The sequence below is a fragment of the Toxorhynchites rutilus genome, chromosome 3 (assembly GCF_029784135.1).
Source record: "Toxorhynchites rutilus septentrionalis strain SRP chromosome 3, ASM2978413v1, whole genome shotgun sequence".
NCBI classification, from domain to species: domain Eukaryota; kingdom Metazoa; phylum Arthropoda; class Insecta; order Diptera; family Culicidae; genus Toxorhynchites; species Toxorhynchites rutilus.
The window spans coordinates 65,709,089-65,724,801 of NC_073746.1; the positions used below are offsets into that span (position 1 = coordinate 65,709,089).

The 15,713-nt window shown below is 38.8% G+C and overlaps 1 protein-coding gene across 14 annotated transcripts in view; it reads left to right on the forward strand.

The window, feature by feature from the left end:
• LOC129779955 (uncharacterized) overlaps positions 1–15,713 on the forward strand; it is a 79,397-nt gene that overhangs the window by 16,343 nt on the left and 47,341 nt on the right. The window contains exon 1 of one of the 14 annotated variants that reach the window (XM_055787755.1): positions 4,609–4,625. The exons of the other annotated variants lie outside the window; for them this stretch is intronic. The gene's annotated coding sequence lies outside the window, so the exon portion shown is untranslated. Of the gene's footprint in view, positions 1–4,608; positions 4,626–15,713 lie in introns of those variants that run through there. 14 annotated transcript variants of the gene reach the window in all.

The window sequence follows — 15,713 nt, forward strand, 5'->3', positions numbered from 1 at the left end:
GTTTATGAAGACAACTTTATATTATAAAGAAAAAAATTAGCAACAATGTTGGAATTGTATGACCATATGGTTGAATGAAAGTCAGAAATTCGTAATTAAATAACATAATGTGAAAATTTTCATTCAAATTTTAAAATTTGAAAACCGGCTTCGTGTCTTCTAATCTGGTAGAGATTACACTAACGATTTTGGGACCCAAATTATTACTCTAACTTGAAGTCGCCACCAGACGTCGACGTTTTCGCGAATTGCCAATTTACCACCATCTGACATATCGTGATGTCGATGATAAACTTTTACAGCAGAGGGATAGTGAGATAGGCGGTGACGGTAGGTAGAGTGAGATAGCGATAATCGTGTCATACACCTGGCATATTCGAATACTTTCTTTGGCATGAGTTCTTGGGTGAAAGTCCGGGCTGTTGGATAGCCATAAATCTTTCGATCAAAACTCCATGCTTTTCCATCATCCAGCGTTGAACGCCAACAACCTTTTCTGAGACATCTTAAAATTTTTTATCTGTAAGTTTGTTGGGTGAATTAATGCTGACAAATTTTTAATTCAAGAAAAGGATTATCGTGATCTTTTTTTACAGCAAAGATAACAACCTCTTCAATCGAGACCTTCAACTTCCCTATGTGTTATGTAGCGCTTTACTCTGGCTCTGGTAGGAATATTGGAGTAGGAACTGGTAGGAGCATTTCTGATGGAATGTACCGGATTACGTTAAATATTGGATTTCACTAATCGAATCACGTCTCAATATCTATCATACCGTAGAGATTTTTTGATGCGGTAGATTATGGCCAAGTTGCATCCAGCAACTCCCGCGATCTCCCTTTGCGTTTTTGGGCAAGCAAAAGCTGGTAATCTTGGTCATCGTACATTTTCAGAAAATTACAATAAAATGTTGCGCGATACTACAAACAATTGACTGACAAGTGCACTGTGAGAAGAAAAAAAACTGAATAAAAGATTGATTTAGCCATTAGATTTCGTTTGCATTGGTTTCACAAGAGCAAAATTTACAACACAGTTAAGTAATATATTACTATTTTTCTTTCTTCTAAGTTAGTTAGTCCTTAGAAACTAACGGTAATCTAAATCATGAAGTGTTCACATGACACAATCAATGATTAAACAATGAAATATGGATGGCGACAATCATTTGTCAACCACACACTAAAAAAATGGGAAACTGTACACTTTGACGTCGTGGCCGTCTCGCAGTCGTTGTTTTAGGTGAGCAATTACATTATTATTCACCAAGAAGTTCGAGCTTCCAGTTATAGCGCGCGAGAGCAAAGGGACAGAGAGAAAGAGTGAGTGAGCAAAAACAGAAATAGAAACGAGAGGGAGCGAGCAAAAGGTATCACGAAATAAGACAATTGGAAAAGAGTGCACCAAATGTGTGCGCCCTTCCGCCGCCTAGCCTAGCATGTGCTTACTCCCCTCGTTGTGCCCTACGTTCTCTGGTGTGTTCTGTTAATGATGATTTGATTCCGTTTTCTTATTTCGTATTTGTGTACATTTGAAATGAAGTTACACATGTACAAACACTGACAATGAGCGGCGGCTAAGTAGAAGAAATCCCTTGTGGCAGCATCAAATCGATGAAGATGGATTCGACATTTTCTCTGCGTGGAACTTCTGCTGGTGCGATATGTGAGGCAATAAAGTTTCCTCACATCACAAAGTTTTGCATTTGTTGGTGGTGACCGATTGCTGGTGTGTATTTGTGATGACTTTTTTGTGTACAGTTATCGCAACAGCGTCAGCCGGATACATACACTTCACGTCTCAATGGACGTCTTTTTTCCCTTGCTTGCACAGCTTCAAATTTCATCACGAATGTCTAACTCAAAAATTCGTCGATGACCTAGTCTGCCCGTATCGCAACGCGTGGCCAGCAGCATCTCTTGCGATTAAACTCGACATCGACAACAAATGCTGCTGGCCAGCATTATCACCATTTTCATTTGGTTTTTACGCTCTCATCTCGTTACCTCTCGTCGCGCGTCCTCTCGGCGTCCATTTTACAGAGCCTCAAATTCAGCGGTTTTGACTCGAAACAAAAATCGTTTTCAAATCCAATTGCTGCCGCCGTGTGAGAGGTGTGTGTATGTATCGCTTGCTCAAATATTCGCAAACGCTGAACACACGAGGTCGTTGCCACGGTTTTTTCCCCCTGAGCATGAAAGAAAACACCTTCCGCAAGTAAAAGTAACCATTCAAAACATTGTTCGCCGTCGTGGGCAGCCATCTTAGTTTTCATAATCGCATCAAGCACCTGCTGCTGTTGCTGTGGCTGCCGATAGGATGAAACGCTAACTGTGTGGGATGATAATACATCAATTCGACATTCTCGCGACATTTTTTTTCTGTCACCCAGCTTCCGTCTCCCTGTCTTGTATTTATCAGCAAGACAACCTAGCTCCTTCTTCATATTCACACCAGCCACCGTTCTTGTGTGTATATCTTCATCGATGGAAAGTGGGGACCGCGCTCAGCTGATTTTAAATCGATTCTGTAGTCGTAATAGAGACGCTATACGAGACCCAACACAACATCAGCGCCGCTGCCGTCATTATTGCCAACCTCTGCGTTCCATTACCACCCCCGACTACGCTGGGTAGCGTCATCCCGTTTACCGCTGCGGCCTGTCAACTTCTCGTTACACCACCGTCGTTGTCGTCATCACGCAGTAATCGCAGCCCCTGTCGATCCTTGTAGGCGGTGGTGGGTGCAGCATTCTCCCGATTTTACGCCCAACAGCGGTGTTGTCTGTGGCTCAATACCTTCTTCGGCTGCCTTGCTTCCTTTCCACTTCTGTTTTTCTGCCTGTGTGCAATAATGTATGGAAATATTTCGAAAAAGTTGAAGTTGCTTCCACGCCGGCTGCTATTTTCACCATACACACCATCATCATCTGCATCACCGGCAGCAGTAGCGCGTTCCATCGTCCGGGTATGCGACGGTCCCCGGGTATTTTCGAGGCAGGGGCTCCGCCGTCACTATCATTTCTCGGGTCTTCCCGAGTGCCGCCAACGAACGGCGTTATAGCTGCTCTTTCGTGTTTTATACATATGTACGTGTGCTCTCGAAGGGTACGTATACATAATGGCTGCCAGGCTGGTTGGTCTTCGTCGTCGTCGTCGTGGTCGTCGCGCCAGCAGCAACAGCAGCAGCAGCGCCACACATATTTTCAGAAAATTTTGTTTTCATTCCGTGCCGTAGCGAAGCCGGTGCCGGCGTCCGCTGTGCTTTTGCCTTGCTCACCTACCTACTACAACACGGACGGACGGACGTACCGACTGGCTGACTTGAATGTGGCTGAGAGGTTCGTCGGAAGGTTCGGTATGGTTTGGTTTGGCGCTGGCTGGTTCGTTGGTTTGTTGATTGGTTCACTGACGGAGTGACTAAACATTTGTGACGTCAGACGAATTGTGTCAGGGAATCTCCCGGCGTCGACATGGTGTATAGGTTGTGTCGTCGTGTGTTGTGTTGTTGTTCTCGCTGCTGGGTAGGTTTGTTTTTGTTTTGTTACTCTCGTGATTCTATTACTCTGCCGTGGGGGGAGTGAGAGGTGCGCAGCCTTTGAGCGGGGCGGTGCACGCAGCTGACGTTGATAGCAGCACCACCAGAGTGCGCTGCGGGGTTCGGAACGAAACTCGAGGGGGAGTTCTAGAGCAACACAGTTTCATGCGTGTTCGTTGAGGATGGTCTCTGAGGTCAAGGACGTTTCAGGTCGTTGAGCTTTTATGTGATCTTCGTGCAAACAATTTTCCCCGGAAATTTCGCCTTTTAGAACCGTTTGATTTTAAGATCTTGGAGAATAAAGTCAAGATGCACTTTGAGTTAGGAGCAATCATACACCATAAGCAGTAGTGGCGTGTTGATTTAGAGCATCAGGCGTCACTCACACCATTCCGACATTTGGCTTTTGTGGAAGACATTGGGGATAGCGACGACAACGACGACGACGACGACGTTGATGATGATGGCTTTTCGTTCGATAGAGCAAAGTGAAGCATTGGTATTACATACACATACACACACCTTTTGAATGAGAAACCGCGCAGTGAGCACCGACTGACTGTACGAGTGCGAATTAAAATGGAGGAAATGAAAGTTTACGTTCGTGTTTAAAATGTTTTATTTTTCGTAAGCACTTAGTGTTTTTGCCTCTGCTGAGCGTTTGATGGGGTTGAATAGTGACGGGGCGGGTATTATGAGTAGTGGTAGATCTGGTTAGGTTACCCTGTATTGGGTTCATTTTGTTGAGCGTCTCTCGGTTTTTTGTTACGTAAAACTAGTCGGTTGAAATTAATATATCCGTGCAACTATTCTAATCGATTGACTATGCTAACCTCGTATTTTGTGCAATACCCTGTGAGAAAGATAATCGGAACGCCACGTTCAGCATAGCGTTTTTTTTCACTAGCAGCTCTCGGAAGAAACAAATTTATCGATTTGACTGTTGGCAATTGTTTCATTCTCGAGTGTTTAGTGTTACCACATAGCATTTTTGCTGCTTTCCTCATACGCTCTCGCTTATTTGCGGGTCCGCTGTTAGCCCGAGCTCCTCTTATACACATACTACAGAATTGTGACGACGACGGCGGTAAGAGCATTTTTTCTTCTCTTTTCTCATCTTGTATTCCTATAGATCCAAGTCTCCGATAAGGGGACACGAACAGGGTAGAAACACGACGCAGCCCAATGAAAATGGCTTTTAGGCTTTCGATTAGGACGATTGCTACTTGAAACACGGCAGGAGGGGGCGATGGGCTACATAGGGAAAGAGAAGGAGAAGAGGGCGTTGAACAATGATGGCAATGATGAATCAAAGGCGAATCTGAGCTCCTCTGCCCTAATTTAAACGGATCGATCTGCTACGTCCCGCGGCGGCCGGGCTGCTGCTGCTATTCCCAGCCAGTCGTAATCAAACTGGCTCGGAATTGTGTGGTAAGCCATAGGAAGCGGATGGGATGGCTAGTATCGACATCGGTTTGGAATCGTTGTGGCATGGAAGTTGAGCAATGTCGATTTCATTATTTATTCTGAGCCTGCTCTCTGTGTGCCGTTCTCGAAAAGATGACGATGACTATGCTGCTGTCAATGATGGTTTGGGAGAAGCGAATCCCGAATCCGGTCATTTTACCCTTTTGATTGGGTAATTTTTGGTTTGTCCTTTTTCTCTTGAAATGATGATGGGTGGGTGTCTCACTTGTTTCGTGATGGTGTCCTTTCGCTACTCGGGATAAAGAACCTGTATCTTTGATATATCCAAGCTAGATTTGTTGAAGAGAAAAATATGGAAAACAGAAAAATCTGGAAATTTATTTCGATACTGTAAGGGGAAGATGATGATGGAAGTGTAGAGGGGGTACATATAAATTATTGTTTTGTTAATTTTTAAGCATGCGCATCAGTGTCATACTTCCTGTGGGTTGGTGGTGATGATTTTCGAGGATGGTTTCAATATCATCGTCCCAAAACCATTCTTCGTGTGTATGAAAATCCAAGCGTGTGCTTTCTCAGTTATGGATTTTAGTCCTCCTCAGCCAACGTTTTTATTACTTGCGTTGACGTCCTACGTCAACTCGGTTTGTTCTATGTTGCGAATCCGATTGAAAAACTAATGAACAGATTTAATGAAAATCGATTTTTTGTTGTATTAAACAGGTCAGACTCGATTATATGTGATTGAATTATATACAATATTGGACTCGAATATATACAGTTTGATTTTTTTATATATTTAAAATTTGACTTATTTTTGCTTGAATTTTCACCAGGAATTGTTGATATCGATATTGCAGCGAAATGAAGATAGATAGATGTTGGGTGTCAAAGAACAAATTATAGAGCGATTAGAGAGCTTTAATCAAATTAATAGAAACAATAAAGTTCAATATGAATTTTTAGGATAAAATTAATAATATCACAATAAAATTACTAACTTTGAAGTTTTTCACTTCCAAAATGTCTTTTAAATCCACTAATTGTGATGTTTCGCTAGGGTTTTTTTTGACATTTCGGACATTTTTTTTGATAACTGTGAATAATGGCGTGTCATGCAATTTTAAGACATTTGGCATCAACAAATTTCGTTAAAAACCCCGATTTCCGGTGATTTTTCGGTTTTAAAAAAACTCAAATTTTAACGTGTGTGACACCAGTAAATGAAGTCCGAATGAGCTAATATTTTGCATAGGGTTAATAATCGTGCAAATCAACATTTCGTAGCAAGTTCCGAATGAAAAATCGAGATAACTATTTTTATTGGCACCCAAAACCATACTTTTCGTTTCGTACTCCGAAAAAAAACTCCGTACTTTTCGTACTCCGAACAAATGCCCAGAATGCCGATTTTTGACAAAAGTTTTTTTTCGGGATGACACTAGATCTCGACGTTTTTTATGGGGTAACTTTTTAAAATTTTAGAGGCGATTTTTTCCCATACATTCATTGGTACCCTAGTATTTATGCTTCAAACTAAAATATGAATTTGATTTAGATCTACAGAATTCAAATTAAATATCTGTGCTTACAATTCAGTAACCTCTTCTATTCTAGCCCTTTCAACTGGCCTGTCCAACTTCTGTTTCGTTTATGCCCTAAATATTAGTATGATGAATTAGGTTCCATTTTTCATCTAATGACAAATTCATTTTCTTACCTTCACAAAACAGTAAGTTGGTTTACAAAGTAAAAGGTTTAGATTTATAACAAGAATAACTTAAATATTGTATCACATAAAAAGCCTTCTGCACGTTAGAGACAATTTTCCAGAACGTCAGATTTTTTCACTCCAGTTTGCTGCGATCGTATGCAAATGATTGATCAAAGGTAACTAGATCGATGGTACCGTAACACACAAATTTAATTATATCTTATTTGAAGTAAAAAATGGCGCTGGAACAACATTATACACCTTAAATTTCCTCATGGAATATCACTGTATTAATAGACATTTTACCCTGTGCCTGAAACTAGAAATGTCATAAGTTTGTAATCAAGTTTTACAACGCTTCAATATTTTGGATGGATTATTATTTACCGAAAACAATCTTGGAAACAATAAATCAGGGTTTCCAGGAAACCAGGAAAACTATAGAAGCAAAAGTGACTTCAGTTCTCGGATATAACAATAAATTTTGTATAAAGGCTGAGGATGTAACATAACATATATTGAGTTCATCAATTCTTAAAATCATCCTTTTCGGCGAATAGGAGAAATAAAAAAACGATATAACACGGAAAGAATCCCCTTTTAAATTTTCATACTTTAGAGAAAATTATACGATGCAGTCGTCTTGGTATTCTTAGTACGCAATATGATCACCGTTAGTTTCAACATGCTCTCCATCAGGCTCGCTACAATGCTTGTGAAGTACGTGTTCTTTTTTGTAGCCCACAGATTCTCCATACGGTATGGATATGCTACTTGCGCAATTTTCTATTTTGTTTCCACCTCAGCCACTACACAGTACTATCCGAACGCTCACTGCTCCAATATATCTGTTCTAATGTTATTGTTTTTATGATCAAATATTTTGTTTCATTATTGTGGTGAATTATGATGATTGTCAATAAATGACGTAGTTGCTCCAATATTGTCGTACATGTCGTGATACACATGATCATTGGATAAGGCCAACATTGCTCGACAAGATCAATTATGTCGTAAAAAGAGACACTTCATTAAGCAAGAACCATTGATTTGTAGCATGTAGCAAGTTGGACAGATGGAATTTCGCTTTTAGATGCGAAAAATATCTTGGATTTCTTGGAAATATGCTTCGAATCAGTAGCGTAGTGTGCGGGCGGCAAACCCACCAAAATAATGAATTTTCGTGATTTTTTTTCCCAAATGTTAGGAATAAAGTGTAATATTCGAGTATTTTGGTTATTGTGCGAATAACTGTGATCTTAGTGCACGAAGATCACATCACTAAGAAGATGCTAGTTGGAATTCATTTTACCGTTCGAATAATCCTGATTCTCTGATTGAAATATTGAATGAAAATCTTTTAATTTTTCATGATTTTTGTGTTCTTGTAAAGTTGTACAAGCGTTAAAAATTCAACCTATGCATACATTGCATACAGATGTTGGAAAAGGAGCAAACCTCTGTTCGATGAAGCACATTACAACAGGCTAAGAAATAGAGTAGTATCAAAGATTAAAATAGCTAAACAGAACTATGATAAACGATCGTACGATGCTAGTGTTTCTAGTAAACAGATGTGGAAGAATATAAAAAAGGTAGGTGTTTCCTCTAAGGACCCAACATTGCCTAGCATCAATGCAAATGCTGATACTTTTAATGACTATTTTTCTTCCAATTTTACAATGGGTGATGATGAATTTCCCACTTATTTACCTGAAAATGCTGATGGCTTTCGTTTCAGTAATGTACAAGATTACAAAATCATAAATGCGATTTTGTCCATTGATTCAAATGCAACGGGATTGGATGGTATACCAATGAAGTTCATAAAAATTTCGTTGCCGTATGCCCTTCCGTTGATCAATAACCTATTTAATTCCATAATTTTAACGTCCATCTTTCCTCAAGCATGGAAAATGGTAAAAATAATTCCAATAAAAAAGTCTGTGAACTGCTCCGATGTTTCGAATCTTAGACCAATTAGCATTCTTAGTGTTCTGTCGAAAGCAATCGAAAAGCTTATCAAATCTCAGATGTCTGATTTATAAGTGATATGAGACTACTAAGTGATGTTCAATCTGGGTTCCGGAAAGGACATAACACTGAAACGGCATTATTGAAGGTACATGACGACATCGCTCGTGTTGTCGACAAAAAAGGAGTTGCAATGTTATTGTTGATTGATTTTGCCAAAGCATTTGATCAAGTTTCCCACGCTAAACACCTTAAAAGCTTTCTTATAAGTTTGGTTTCTCTCGGTCTGCCATAAGATTGATTAAATCATACCTGTGATAGAAATCAAGCTGTGTTCTATAATGAAGTATTGTCTTCCCTCAAGCCAATATGCTCCGGTGTTCCCCAGGGCTCCGTTCTGGGGCCGCTTCTTTTTTCGCTCTTTATTCATGATTTGCCGGCGGTTTTGAAATATTGTAGTATACATCTTTATGCTGATGATGTTTAAACTTATTTCTGTAATATTGATCCTTTTTGTGTGGACGATATTTCTATGAAGATTAACGAAGATCTCCATCGAATTTATTATCCAAAACTAAAGCAATGTTTATATCTAAGTTGAGAAATCATCTGGCTTATCTGTGCTAGCTATCAATAACGAACCAATCCAATTTGTTAACAAATTTACCAATCTTGGTGTAATTTTTACTTCTAATTTAAGTTGGGAATCGCATATCAACTCTCAAGTTGGTAAAATTTTCGGTGTGCTTAAACAGTTGAATTAAGTTACCAAATATTTCGACATCAAAGCCAAACGCTTTTCAAAGCGTTAGTTTTTCTTCATTTTATGTATGGTGACTTTGTATACACCAATGCCACTCAACAATCAATGAACTGACTAAAAGTAGCTTTGAACTGTTGCATAAGGTATGTTTTCTAGGAATAAAAAATGCCCTTACAAAAACAATTATTGGGATGCCCATTCAACCAATTCTTTAAGTACCGAGTTTGTTCTATCTTGTTTCGTTTGATAACGACTAAAGTTCCTAACTACCTATTTTCTAAGTTAATTCCATTCCGTAATACACGAGTAAATCACTTTTTAATACCATTTCATCCATCGCACTATTATAATCAGTCGCTGTTCTCTAGAGGCATAGTACAGGGTTTTCCAACTTTTAATTCCGAAAGTAAATTGAAATAAAACACACTTATTTTTTTTTATATATTTTATTTCAAATTAAAGTTTGGTTTATGCCATTATGTGTGAAATACAACATCATTCAAATGTCCACCTAGGGCTTCCTCGCACACCTTGATCCGGAACAGGTAATTTTCGATGACTTTTCGGCACATATGGGGCGGTATCTCGGTCATAACTTCACGTCTTTCAAATGTTCAAGAGTTGGCATAGACACGGTTTTTCGCATAACCCCACAAAAAAAGTCTAGCGGGTTCAAATCGCATGATCTGGACGGCCAATTGGCATCACCAAAACGCGAAATTATGCGTCCCTCAAATTTCGTTCGCAATATGGCCACGTTTGGTCGTGTTGTGTGGCACGTGGCGCCGTCCTGCTGAAACCACATGTCATCCGTATCCATATCTTCAATTTGTGGCAAAAAAAATCGGTTAACATGCGGTTATAGCGCTCACCATTCACAGTTACCGTCTCGCCGTCCTCATTTTCAAAGAAATACGGCCCGATGACTCCACCAGACCAGATTGCGCACCAAACAGTGACTTTTGGCGGATGCAATGGCCTCTCAACAATCACGTGTGGATTTTCTGAGCCCCATATACGGAAATTTTGGGTGTTCACATAGCCACCGAGCTCGAAATGTGCCTCATCGCTGAAGAAAATTTGATGCGAAGATTCAGCATTTTGCTGCTGTTGTTCGTTCACCCAATCGACTTATGGCCGACGCATTCCATGGTCACCACGCTCTAATTTTTGTACCAGTTGGGCTTTATATGGATGTAGATGCAAGTCCAAATGCAAAATTCGCCACAATTATGTGTTTGACAAGCCCAATTGCTGAGCACGCCGTGGAATCGAAACATTCGGGTCATCCTCCACACTGGCAGCAACAGCAGCAATATTTTCGGCCGAACGCACATTACGATGATGCACAGGTTTCACAATATCCGCTACGGATCCAGTTTGTTCGAATTTACGCACTACATTAGCGATTGTGTGCTCTTTAGGCCGTCCATGACGACCAAAATCCGTCCGTAATGCTCGAAAAACATTTGCCGGTTTTTCATCATTTTTATAGTATAATTTAACAAAATCAACACGTTGTGCGATGCTAAAACGATCCATAGAGGTAGAGGGTTAAAAGAACAATATAGGAGACGAGATTTTCAATTCTAAAATATTGCGACTGAATCAACAGATTAAAACAATTGAATACGATTTAATACGAATGCAGATTAAATACGATTTAATACGAATGCAGATTAAATTTCTTTGTTACGAAATGAGTTCGACAGAAAATTTTAAAACATTTAAAAAATAATATAATTCACAATATAATTCATATCATTTCCATTCAATGATGGGATCAACATAGAAAAAATGTAAAAAAAAATAAAAATACATTGATTGAAAATGAAATCTTCAATTTTCATGGCGATATAATTTTTAAATCAAGAGAGATGATGCTCTTGATTTCAAAAGTATGTCAATTTTGGAAATATTTTTATACTTACTACTTATTGGAATTTACTTCGTGAGGAAATGTGTTGTTGATAACTTTTTTCGGATATACTTATATATTTAATCAGTAACAGTGTTTTGGAATCGAAACCAGTTGTCTTGGAAAGATACTAGACCAGAAAAATAGCATTGAGACCGTTTCGAATTCTGCATGAATCTTTTCACTGTTGTTCGAGCATTCTCTAACACTTTCGATGCTTGGTCCAAAAAACCGTCCCTGTGATGCTCTTTCAAGTTCCTCCTTCTTCCAACGTTGTCTGTCCATCCTTTTTTTGTAATTTAGCGACATCTGAAATCAATTCAACCAAAGAAAAGCTTCAAACCTGTAGGACCAATTCACCCCACAGAAACGTATCCATGTCTCCCCACAAAACATGAAAAAAATCAAATGCAATTAATTACATTCATTGTTATCATACTTATAGTTTTGCTGAATCAAATGGTTCCTCCTCTGTAGGTGAACAGAACACACGAAAAGTTTGGTTAATCAGCGGAAAAAAACCTTTAAACCACGATTGAAAAGTTCAGCGAAGGCGAGCCATTGGTAGGCCTTGTTGTGTTAATGGTACCGTTGCCTCCTACTTCTGAAATTTTACCATTTTTTTACGTTAGGTACATACGGTTCAACAATAGAAGGAGATGACATAAAAAATACAAGTTGAGCTGTACTTTTTAAGATATAGGGGTGGTCCAAATTACCCCGTGTTACCCTACTTGTTAACGGTGACTTAAAAACATATAAACATATAATATAACATATTGTATTGGTAGGAAGAGGTGGTGAGTAGTTTGGTCACCCCTGCTACATCCGCTAGCATCAGTTTTTCATTTATAACGAGAGACTGGCTAACATATATGAGCATGGATCAATTGGATCAGGATCATGAATCAGATGTTGAAACAGAGGAATTTGTATCAGAGATGGAAGTGTTTAAGACGCAGATGAAGGACCTATTCCCTGACCTGAACTCTTTGATACCTTTAGGCATCTTCGAGACGGCGCTACGAATTTTACTGACGCTCCCCCTTTACCCAGCTCCCATCCTGCGAGTGCAGTTCAATTGATTGAAAATTATCTTATTAAATATTATTATCAGGTCAGCTATGTTCAGAGCGATACATTGTGCATCATAACACAAAAATACATATTTGCCCGAAGACATCACATGCGCATATGATGCGTATGTTTTTACGTTTTTTAAAGGCCAATTTCAAGTGTTACACTTCAAATATCGCGTATTGTCAGTTGTATAAGTATATTAATACATAAAGGACCGCTCACGAGCTTTCTCGTGTCTCGGGTTCTGTTTGTTGTTGATCATGAAATAACCCGTGTTTCCTACACGCTGTCTTTGGATGCTACCTTCTTTGATACATTGCACTCTACTTTGTGTATTTAAGTATTTACATCAACAGCCCATGTAATAAACTTGATGGTTAAATCCTTGGTCTGCCAAGAATCTAACAAGGCTACCAATGGCTCGCCTTCGTCTCATCTACGCCGAAGGAAACGATTTCATTCGTGAAAACCGAACAAATGAAGCTACGAAAAACTGTGTAAATGCTGTATGTTTGCCTAAAAACATGCGGTCCCAAGCGTATGTCTTACAGATTTCTTTGCGGCTCTTAAGGGGGTATTCTAGTGTAGCGACACGAATTTCGAATTTCGAGTTCTGTAAAAGCAAAACGAAGAGTATTTTTACAATCCGTTATATCATTATTTGTTTATCTATCTTTTGACAATAAAACAAAAATTGAACGGAGAAAAAATATCCATAACTAGAAACGTTACAAGCTGATGAAGGGTTTCAAAAAAAGTTCTGGTATCTGAAACAAAAAAAATCGAACAGATTCTGAATCAGTGGAGATGCCGCTATCGCATGAACCTCGGACAAGTCAAAAACATCTTTTTTGACAAAATGGCGGCCGTTTAAAGAACAAAATGCGGTTTTAAACCTTTCTGCTTACGTTTCCCGATTTTTTTTAAATAGTGAAATTTGAAAAAATATCTTTTTTTAAAGGTACATGCGATAGAGAGATGCATACAGATTGTATTCATATAAATTCGACATGAATCGATTGAATCGTTTGTGCCAGTTTGAAGAAAACTAGTTTCGAGAAAAACGCGTTTAAAGTTTGTTATGGTTTGTCATTGTTATGGCCGTACTAGGTACCGCATCACTAAAATGGCTCTAACTCGGGATAATGGGATTTTCGATAAGTCCTTTCTGGGATACATTCTTCAATCAATGCCGTGAAACTACAAAAATGTGAAGGGAAAATATTTTTTTTTTCAAATTGCTAGACTAGAATACAGTCTTAATGGTTAAGGAAAACATTTTGATAAATTTTGATTAATGAATTCAACTAAATATTGTCCTCGCTTTTATACAGAATGAAGCAAGCGAATGGAGAGCGGAAATTGATTGATTTTATTCGACGTGTGGTCATTGTAATCATTCGTTAATTTTATGTAGTGTCAGAAGATCGGTGAAATGTGATTGAATGTTAACCCTTTGCGGACGGAACCGCTCGAAGGGCGAGAGTCGCTGTAGACGACAGGTATTGGAGCGCACAGTAAAGAGAATATTCTGGTCGCATGTTCGCGTCATCTATATAAATAAAAATGGAAGGCCAAATGTGTTGATAAGCGCAAAACACTAGGAAGGTATGGTTCTATTTGAGCCGTCTTTATTTTGTTGTATTCGTCTCTTCCCGTAGATTAATATAGCGGAGAGAAAAATCGAAAAACTCTGAAGGAAGGACGGAAAATTGAATTCCCATATGTTCTACATTTACATCATGATAAACGTTGTTAGTTCATTTGATGCTTGCGTTAACGCAATTGTTCTTTGTTCGCAAGTGGAAATTGATTTTCAGGTATAATACCGCGTGTTTTGACGTGTTTTAGGCATACATAACATAAAGGTAATAGACTTAATTGCTTAACAACACAGTATTTGTTGTCTGCCATCGCGAATTTATTGATTTATTTACTTTCTGTTATAGAATCTGTAAACTACAAAGTTCATTCGCCTCTTGAAAAAGACCAATTTGAAGATCATTTAACGAATGGGTCGGGAATTAAATACATGAATGTTTTATAAGAAAACGTCAATTTGGGCGGAAGGAAGTTTGTCGGGTCAACTAGTAAAAACATGAAAACAAATAACTTTTTCATAACATCCAACACGCGAAATTATCGCACACTCCACATTGCAATAAATGATTTTGTGTTTTTAAAAATAAATCTTTTATTTAAATGAAACCACGTTCAAGTGACTAATTGTTTCTGCAAATTATCAAAACGTTCGATTTCACTATACAACTTGAAACATGAGTATTTGAAAATTGTTTGTTTTGCGATCAACTTTCCAAAATAAACCGCCCGGATGCTCATCCGTTAGAGAACACATCATTCCGAAACCAGTATTTTGGAACTTCCATTCCGCTCGCTCATGTGAATGTAGGTTTATAGTCTAGTTGCCTGTGTTGTCTAATTTGTGGAATTCAGTTCAAGTTCATAAAAATTTTCCCATAATTTATCGATTTTAGTTGCAATCGATTATTAACAACACTAGCGTAACACGAGCTTCTTTATGCTGGATATCGCGAGCAGTTGTAGGAAAATAATTGAATCAATCAACTACTGGTCTTTTCCTTCAATATACATTCAGATGAAATGCAGAGTGAGCATACCTATAGGCATCGAACGGCGTTTGTGAGTGACAATAATTTCTGAATAAATTTACTTTATTTACTACGTAAATAAATTCCCATGTCTTACGACACTTGCGAGTGTCTTGCCTTGCCCTTATTATTTTGCTGATAGTACGTCATTCGTCGATGAACAAAGAGTGTTCAAAACGATGGTTGGTTACTCTTGATACGAAACAAAACGTGGATGACGTCGTATTTCGCTTCGAACTAAGAAAAGAAGAAGAAAGCTTCAGAGGCTTGAATATCCCACACTGAAGGAACCAAAAGTACCTACTTTGGATTTTTAATTCCAGTGAAACAAATAAGCCCAAAATAGAACTAGCCAGTTTCTACTTCAAACGTATACATAATGCAAAATCATCGAACGAGAGCCGTGTTTTTATGAGCCTGAAGAATGCTTTACTTTTTTCTTCGCCAATGTCGCCAAAGTCGACGATTGTTGGTTTGTATCACTGTAGCCGCTGACAAATGAACGGTAATATTCGCCATGTTACTTTTTCGGTTCGTTGTACCAATCCTCCTCCCCGTTGTAGCGGCGGCAGCTGCAACACACACCAATACAAAGCACCGCGCTAGCATTGGTGACGAGATCTTTTTCCTCTCTTTTTTAGTATTATCGAATTAGTTCCGTGTTTAAT